The sequence below is a fragment of the Olea europaea genome, unplaced genomic scaffold (genome assembly GCF_002742605.1).
Source record: "Olea europaea var. sylvestris unplaced genomic scaffold, O_europaea_v1 scaffold722, whole genome shotgun sequence".
NCBI classification, from domain to species: domain Eukaryota; kingdom Viridiplantae; phylum Streptophyta; class Magnoliopsida; order Lamiales; family Oleaceae; genus Olea; species Olea europaea.
The window spans coordinates 349353-359041 of record NW_019265623.1 but is presented as its reverse complement, the minus strand read 5'-3'; the positions used below and the strand labels follow the sequence as shown (position 1 = coordinate 359041).

At 33.9% G+C, this 9689-nt stretch overlaps 1 protein-coding gene across 13 annotated transcripts in view; it reads right to left on the bottom strand.

The window, feature by feature from the left end:
* LOC111390864 overlaps positions 1-9689 on the bottom strand; it is a 45481-nt gene that overhangs the window by 22809 nt on the left and 12983 nt on the right. For 3 of the 13 annotated variants that reach the window (XR_002701997.1, XR_002701994.1, XR_002702001.1), the window contains exons 7-8: positions 9452-9529; positions 9108-9351 (exon numbers count right to left, since the gene is read on the bottom strand). The exons of the other annotated variants lie outside the window; for them this stretch is intronic. The gene's annotated coding sequence lies outside the window, so the exon portion shown is untranslated. Of the gene's footprint in view, positions 1-9107; positions 9352-9451; positions 9530-9689 lie in introns of those variants that run through there. 13 annotated transcript variants of the gene reach the window in all.

Below are 9689 nucleotides of genomic sequence, written 5' to 3'. Positions count from 1 at the left end.
GTTCATCTTATTTAATTTTAATTTAGCATAAAAACATTGACTCAAAATTTGATCGTCTAAATAAAGGGAAAGCTAAAATAATTATAGTACTCAATTGATTCAAATATCAATCCTTGTGGGTTCGACATCCTAACTTCTTTACTATATTACAAAACTTGACACCGTACACTTACGATTTAAAAATCACGTTGCATAAATCGCGCGACAAGTTTTTGGCGCCGTTGCCGGGGATTAATTTATTTGAATTCAATTGATATTATTACCAATTAGCTTTCATTTTACTTTAGATTTTTATTTCTATCGTAATTTTTATTTTTGTTTTATTCTTTTTGTGTCTATCTTTAAGAGCTTCCTTGTGGTTATTTTCAGTTGTTTATGCGAAAGGCAAGAAATCTAGACCTACTAACTGTTGATCCTGAACCAGAACGCACATTTCGCATTCTCAGAGGCATACAAAGAAACGAACGGGAAGCAATGGCAGAACAGGATGCTAGAGCAGCCAATGAGGATAACCAACAAAGGGATATTCAGGACTACATAAGGCCGATTGTCAATGACAACTATTATGGCATCGCACGCCCAGCAATTGCTGCAAACAATTTCGAACTGAAGCTAGGACTCATACACATTGTGCAGTAGAATCGGTTTGGGGGAGCTCCAACAGAAGACCCAAATGCTCATTTGGGATCCTTTATGGAGATCTGTGATACAGTGAAAATGAATGACGTTACTGAAGATGCAATCCGACTCCGCCTATTTTCCTTTTCCCTAAGAGACAAAGCCAAGACATGGTTCCAATCATTGTCGTATGGATCCATCACAACTTGGGAGGGGTTAGCGCAAAAATTTCTTACAAAATTCTTTCCACCTTCGAAGGCAGCGCAATTGCGGAGTGAAATTGGACAGTTTCGACAATTAGACTTTGAACCATTCTACAAGGCATGGGAGAGATATAAAGATCTATTCAGAAGATATCCTTAGCATGGTTACCTGGATTGGTTGCAGATACAAACCTTCTACAACGGTTTGAATGGTCAGACACGGATAGTGGTAGATTCTGCAGCAGGGGGTGCACTATTATCCAAAACTCCAAATGAGGCTTATGCATTATTGGATGAGATAGCTACTAATAGTTATCAATGGCCGAGTGAGCGTTCAAGTGCAAAGAAAGTTGCTGGCCTTTAAGAAGTAGATCCTATAACCGCCCTTGCAGCTCAAATGTCATCTCTCACTAATCAAATAGCTGCATTGACTTCACATGGATCACAAAAGAAATCAGAATCTATTATGACTGCATCCACTGCATACCAAAAAGTTGAAAGGGAGAATGAACAACTTCAATATGTGAACGATCGGAATTTCAATCAAAAGGGAAACTAATCAGGGAACAACTACTATCAGGGGTTCAATAATCAAGCATCTGAGCGAAAGCCATCATTGGAAGATATTTTAGGAACATTCATTTCAGAGACCAGATCGAGGTTCAACAAAGATGAGGCAAGACTTGACAGTATTGAGACACATATGACCAACTTGGGGGCTACAGTGAAGAATTTGGAGGTACAGATTGGTCAGATAGCAACTGCAATACAGTCTCAACAAAAAGGACAATTTCCCAGTGACACAGAGGTTAACCCACGGGAACACTGCAATGCTATCACCCTAAGAAGTGGTAAACCAGTTGAAGAACGCAAGCTTAGAGAGGTTGGGTTACCTATATCGGATCTCATTCTTGCAAGGGAAAATCATACTGAAGGGCAGAAAACTGAGGCAAAGGCAACAAAGAAGATTTATAAGCCTTACTCAATTTCATTTCCGGACAACCCACTTATCTTGAAGCCCCCACTACCATTCCCGCAGAGGTATTTGAAGAAAGAGTTTGATGAAAAATTCACAAAGTTTCTGGAGGTTTTCAAGAAAATCCACATCAACATTCCCTTTGCAGAAACATTGGCCCAAATGCCTAACTATGCCAAGTTCTTAAAGGAAGTGATGTCAAAGAAGAGAAAGTTGGAGGAATTTGAGACTGTTAAGCTAACAGAGGAGTGTAGTGCCATACTTCAGAAGAAGCTCCCTCACAAATTGAAAGATCCCGACAGCTTCAACATCCCATGCAATATTGGTGGTATCACATTTGATAGGGCACTATGTGACCTTGGAGCTAGCATAAACTTGATGCTCTTATCAGTGTTCAAAAAGTTAGGTCTTGGAAAAGTGAATCCCACAACCCTGACCTTGCAACTAGCGGACAGATCGATCACATATCCCAAAGGCATTATTGAAAATGTGTTGGTGAAGGTTGATAAGTTCATCTTTCCAGTGGACTTTGTGGTATTGGACATGGATGAGGATGAGAAAGTACCATTGATTCTTGGTCGACCTTTCCTAGCTACTGGAAGAGCATTGATTAATGTGCAAGAAGAAAAGTTGACACTACGAGTTAATGAAGAGCAAGTAACTTTCAACATCCATCAAGAAAAGAAAGCCCCATAAAAAGGAAAAGTTGACACTTGCAAAAAGATCCAATCAGCTAAAATAATTGCAGGAAACGAAGAAAAAACGGAATTATTTTATGATCCGTTGGCGCAATACATGAAAATTAATTACTCAACAAGGGATGCATCTACTGATGGTAATGACTTAGAAATGAAGAAAGCAGTGGATTTCATCTTAGCTCAAGAATCTGACCCACTTAACAAAAAAAAAGAGCTGTGTAGATAGGTGTTTGAAACCTCCAAACATTGTCAAACCAAAAGAGGTCTTGAAAGCCATACCAGGGTCACAACAGCCTAAGTTTGTTCATCATCTTACAATGAAGGAGAATACAAAGTCGAAGATAAAGTTCAGAAACAAGAGAAATGTGCCACCTGAGGATCCACCGTAGGCGTTGCGGTTGAGTCAAGCTAATGACTATAAAGAAGCGCTTCTTGGGAGGCAACCCAAGCTTTCTTACATTTTCACTTATTTTATTTTATTTGTTTTGAATTATAGGAGAGTTTATTTCATTTCAAATTTTTATTTATTTATTTAGAAATTCATCAGCCCTAATCGTCTCCCTTAGGTCTTTGAGTAGTCAAGTTGGTTATTAGATGTTCGAGTTAAGTAACACTTGTTCCATGAATTTAATATCTGCATTTTGAATTTTCAGAAACTTGACATCGTTGAACAATCAAACCAATTGACAAAAAGTAACTGGATAAATATCAAGTTTGGGGGAGAAACTAGAAGAAGTATCAATCAAGTCCAACATCATAGCATCAGACCATCATTGGCAATTCAGACAATTCAGGGAAGTTTTCCTCCTTTTCTTTTAATTTTACGTTGGGGACAATGTTTAATTTGGGGGTGTATCATAAATTTTCTAATTGATTTTCTAATTGCCTACATATTTTTTTATTTTGTGTATTTTGTGTGATTTGTGTGCAATTTTTTTTTTTAATTTTCTTATTAGGGTGCACTGTTAAAAAAAATCATTTTGTGTTTTACATGCTTGTGTGAGTTAGATAGCCTTGCTGATATTGATTTGTGTAATTGAGAATATGCGTTGATTTATGGGTTATGAATAAGTTATGTGCTTGAATTAGATTTTTGCTTATTTATGTAAAACGAAAATTATTTTTGCACGTGAGTTGATTGTGGCGTTGTGCATGAGTAGGTTGATTCATGTTTATAGGTTGGATTAGAGAACTTAGATGCTAAATCCGAATAACCTTTGAACATCATATTACCTTTAAACCAAATATAAAATGTTTGGTAGATTAAGCTGTTGTAGGGAAATTTGGAGATAAATATGGATTCCGTGTGTGTTAATTTTTGTGTGGATTGTCTGAGACCAATATGATGAAAATTGGGTGAAAACCTTAAGTTAGAGGTCGATTTTTGAGAATTGGTGTTTAATAAGGGGCATTGCACTAATCATTGCATAAAAAAAAGATCCCAATGAGGACAACTTTAATAATCTCATTGTAAATCGTCTCTTTGTAACCTTTATGACTCGAGTGATTAAGCCTGGAAAGGTTTAAAACTTAGTGCCCTAAAGCCTTCTGATTTGGGAGTCATCGGCATAAAGCTCGCTACAGGGGTCATTTAGAAAGTTTAAGAAAGTGACGTCCACACAAATGGTGTATTTGAAAAAAAAAATAAAGAAAAGAAATTTGATATCACATACCTTGATTAAGCGCCGAACACTTGTTTTAAAAGATTAGACATTTGATGAGAGGTAGTAACTTGATTGATTCTGGGAGGTTGAAGCAGTTAAAAATAAGGAGAATCCTCATCTGTTGATATGTTGAACTGCAATAGTGAAATTTAACCAAACTTGAGCGGTGTAAGAAATTAATATTGAAAAATCAACTTTAGAATACACCTTGGGAAGAGGAAAAAAACAAATTTGGGAGTGTGTGAATTGCACGAGCGAGGCAAGGAAATATTTAACTGTTAAGGTCGGGAAATGGGTCAATTTATTATTGTACAGCATTACGCTTAACTCTCCACACACACACCCGGTTGCATTGAATAGGCGAGAATTTGACTTGTGCATTATAACTTTGAAGTAATTCATGAATTTGACGCTATGTTTTTAATCTTGAGCTATAAAGGCAAGGTGTCTAACATAACGTGTCTTTTAAGTGATTTTGTTTGTTTTAGTTGTGCTTGTGCACTTGTTAATGATTTCCTTTAGTTTGGTGTTTGCTCGAGGACCAGCAAAATATTAAGTTTGGGGGTATTTGATGAGTGCTCTACACTCATAATATTTATGCCATCTAATTTGTTATTTTGTTACTTTTGAGAGTGTTTTAGAGCTTTTTATTGTGTGTTTTGATGTTGTGATGTAGGTTGATGAAATTGAAAGAAATAAGCAAAAGTTGGCAAAATTGAAAAAAATTGCCAAATTGTAAGACATCCAAAGTTCGGGGACTAAAGCGCAAATATTAAAAAGTTGTGTTGAACCTCGCAATGAAGATCCGAGCATGCTAGGCGTCAATTGGATGAAAAAAGATGTCAAATGGATCAAATTTAGTCAAAATATGATCACAAATCAATTTCCAACCGAAAAGTTGTACTCCGGAATTTCAACCTCACATTGAGACTCATTTTTGACATAGCAAACGATTGAAGCGGGGAATAATATCTGAAGAAAATTTGTATCCCTTTGAGTTAGCTTTCTAACGAGTTTTGAATCACCTCAATTGGACATCGGACGAGAAAGTTATGCTAAAAATACTGAAGAACGCGCAGAAGGAATTTTCTACCCGAATCAGGCGCCGTGGTGCCAATGAATCTGAATTTGACAGTAAGGACAGCTCCGTGGTGCCGCCTATGCGGGTAAACGTATTTTGATATTTTTGAATTTCTTTCTCGGCCCATTCTAATCCAAAATCGTCCAACACTTGAGGAGACTATAAATACTACCTATAAGACCTAATTAAGGGGGGAAAACGAGCAAGGAAAACTGGAAGCAGCCGGCAAGAACATGTGGTTGAAAAGAGGAGTTTAGCCGGCCAATTGCAAAAATCTGGAGACAAATCCATGGCTGGTCAATACAATTAAAGAAGAGGAAATTAATTGAGAGAATTTGACAACAATGGAAGAAGAAATGCAAAAACGAGGTTTTCTATTCATTTTCTTCTCTACGTTCTTTCTTATTAATCTATTCATGTCAATTTTCTCAATTATGAACTAAACAATTATTCTAGGGATGATGTAGCCTACTTGAGACATGTTTGGATTCCGTTATAATTATTTCAATTGATCTTTCCTTTTTATTTATTTATGTTGTTTATGCGCAATGCTTTCAATTAACTGGCCACTAATTGACTGATTTGATGTTCTAAATTTTGGTGTTTGAGGGAGGCAAATTTAGGCGTGATCTAAGACAACATAACCTAAATTCCGTAGGTTTCGAGAGAAAGTACAAATCTTGAGGCTTGTTTTAATTAAGAACCACGTGCTTGATAATTTTTATATTTTTAATTCGAAATAGAGATATTGGAATTAATATATAAAAATAGATTTTATTTGGCGCTCGAGAGAGGGAAATAGAATCACTTTAACGTTCTTGCCTATAAATTTTGGAAAGATTGATAGAAATAGTTATACGGTTGAAAAATATTGTCGAATGTATAGTGAAATCATTCCCTAGGCATTCATAATTTGATAAGAAACTTCATAATTTGCCCTCGTTTACTTGCATCGTTCATCTTATTTAATTTTAATTTAGCATAAAAACATTGACTCAAAATTTGATTGTCTAAATAAAGGAAAAGCTAAAATAATTATAGTACTCAATTCATTTGAATATCAATCATTGTGGGTTCGAAATCCTAACTTCTTTACTATGTTACAAAACTTGACACCGTACACTTGTGGTTTAAAAATCACGTTGCATAAATCGCGTGACAAAGAGCATGTTTGATAATTATTATTTAAAAATTATTTTGTCCACAATAAAATATTGTGTACGTAAATTCAAAATTTTTCCTTACTTCTTTACTACGCATTCTCGTAAAAATTACGATTCAAAACATTAATTGTTTTCTCAAATAATGGCTATCAAACAAGGACTAAATATGATTCCAATATTGATCTCACTAATTAGTTATCAGATGGAGTTATTGGTTGAACCGCTATTTCTATATATATACAAGAAGCTTAAAATATTAATTAAACTATTTCACCATTTGAATTTTTTTTATTATCAAAAGTAAAATAAAAACTTTAAATGGTTTATTAATAAGCACAAAATAATGAATTTTATTTTCAATCTGTCCGTTTCGTGTTTTATGGTTTGATCACTTGTTGATAACATAACAACATCAAGCCCTTGATTGGTACAAATTTTTTAAAATTCATTTTTTTTAAAGTCATTTTTAACCATGCATTCTCTTAATAAAAGAAATTGATGGGTCGCATGTGGTAAAAACTGAAAAAGAAAATTTTTATGTGGAATAAAAAAAAAAAAAAAAGAAGTTAAAATCGTGCCATTTTCCTTTTAAAAATTAATATATAATTAATTTTTAAAATGAAAATTTGCATCCTCATTCCTTTATTTACATGCAAACAAACAATCGACGCTCTCATTTAATTTTTCTTCAAAAACGTATATAACTTGAATTGTCAAGTGCGTGAAAATGGAATGTCCATTTTAATACTTAAAAAGCAAAAAAAAAAAAAAAAAAAAAAAAAAAAAAAAAGAAGTTAAAATCGTGCCATTTTCCTTTTAAAAATTAATATATAATTAATTTTTAAAATGAAAATTTGCATCCTCATTCCTTTATTTACATGCAAACAAACAATCGACGCTCTCATTTAATTTTTCTTCAAAAACGTATATAACTTGAATTGTCAAGTGCGTGAAAATGGAATGTCCATTTTAATACTTAAAAAGCCTTGTTATTTTAATAATCAGATGTAATATAAAATTAAACCCCTGGTTCTGATTTTGCACCCAAAAAAATCAATTTTGTTAACCGTTACTTCTCTAAGTCAACTATCATTTTTGACTTCTTCATTTACAGGTGAGACTCACTTTTCTATCAACAGTAAAAAAATCATTTCTCATAATCACTACCGAACATGCATTAAATAAAGATCACCCACTATTCAAATAGTGACATAACTATTAGTTTCAATTTTATTCTAATTTTACTATTTATTCTTTTTTTATTTTCTCAAAATACATCAGCAACAGATTTGCCACGGAGTCCAATTCATAGATATATATCGCAAGAAATTTGTAGCTAACATTTATACATTAATAAATAATAATAGTGAGATAAACGTGCGTCGCACGTTAGTTGGGAAATGTTAAAAATAAGTAGTCGTAAAATCTAGAAGAATTCATTCGTAAATGTAAGTACTTATAAGTTGGTTAAAATTGACAATTATTCTGAATGATTATCAATTTATATTTTATTGATATACTATTCTAACTGTCATAGAAATGTAAATCCTAAAAGAGAAAATACAATTTTATTTTCGCTGTAAACAACGTAGTCAAGAACATCAATTTAACAAGAATCGTCAAAGCTAATTTCATTCCAGGTGCTAACCAGCCTGAAGCATTTATTTGAATAAAGAATCAAAGTCATCATGCATAATTAGAACAAAAATGAAGTGAGCACGAAACTTACGTACACATCGAGCTTGTTCAACTTACGAGAAGCATCACAACTAATCAACCTAAGGGAAAGATAAAAGAATGGAACATTAATTAAAAAAATAAATAAATAACTCTAAACAAACTCTTGAATCAATCGAGTGGAATAACATGTATTCGAGAGTGCTACCTAAGCTTTTTTGGTACTTTTATACTAAGAAGAAATTAGATTCCAACAAACAATATAAACTTGCTAATATAAGACAAAATATTTGATACCATAAATATTTTAATTGTTTCGTTGGGCCAAGATACGAAGAAGAAACTCGAGGCGTGAAGAAAGATGGTCGTTGATCGTTAGTCGTTCTTTTATGAATGCTCATTAATATTATTGTTACTACAAAACAGAAACTTAATTCCATAAAACAGTGCAGCTTGAGGACTGCCCTGTTAGGTTAGTTGTGATTTCATCTCTAATTCAAATTCACGCCAAGAAAACTAATTCAAGCATTTTTGCATTGCATAATTGAAGTGTTACCTTGTGATTTTCTCAAAAAGCTTGGTTTACAGGCTAAAGAGATTTGGATTTAATGACAACATGACAGACTCTACAGGCCAGTTCATTGTACCTACATTTACAAATAGGATTAATTGTCCGACTACAAGTCAAAAGAAAATCTGATGAAAAACCTCATGTCAATGATTTTCTAGTGCTTCTAGAAAGGTGCACCAAAACTCTACAATCCTTAATGCTCAAATAAACAATGAGCCCCCATTTGATTCCTATTATTGATCCACTAAAATGAAAAATATGAACGTTATTCATCACATCAAATCATCATATTTGACTGGAAACACCAACTTGTCTCTGAATTGGGGGGGATTGCAAAATTAAGCACTCCGAGAAGTCTTGTCAGAAAAATTATGTCCATTTTTTGGCACTGTACCATCATATGAAACAAAAGTTTTATAGCTTTAACACGAACCTCACTGCTCACAACATCTAACAAATACAAAAAAGACTAAAGTCTTATTACCAATAAATTTTGGGTCGGTTACGTTCCCTTCAAGCCAGTACGTCATCTAAAAAATAAAGTAATTAAATGAGCAAATTTAAAAAGTTCAACATAAATTTGCATTGCAGGCCTGGGAAACACATAATGGAGCCTGTCTGCATCTTTATGTACTTCTGCTGCTATTTCTTTCCAAAGCCCATCATCTCCATTTTCATTTCTAGGCAAGGATTGACCAGCCTGTTTCAATAGCAAATTTATAAATCGATTTAGCTATTTATTTGTCTAAATGCAATGAATGTAGAGGCAGTCATTCAGAAGCAAAAATTTTAACCAAAACCTTGTCGGGGTGATATTGAGTGCAGCTTTTCGATAAGCCTTCTTAATTTCTGGTGCTGTGGCAGATGGATCAACTCCCCTGGCAGTTCAAAGCATCCCATCACTCAATAAAAGTACAGTTTCCCCGAAGTCATAAATAAGCAAAGAGAGAGAGAGAGAGAGAGAGAGAGAGAGAGAGAATAAAATGAAATGTCTGGTAATAATACTGTCATTGATAAATGAAAAACTAAAAGTTGCTT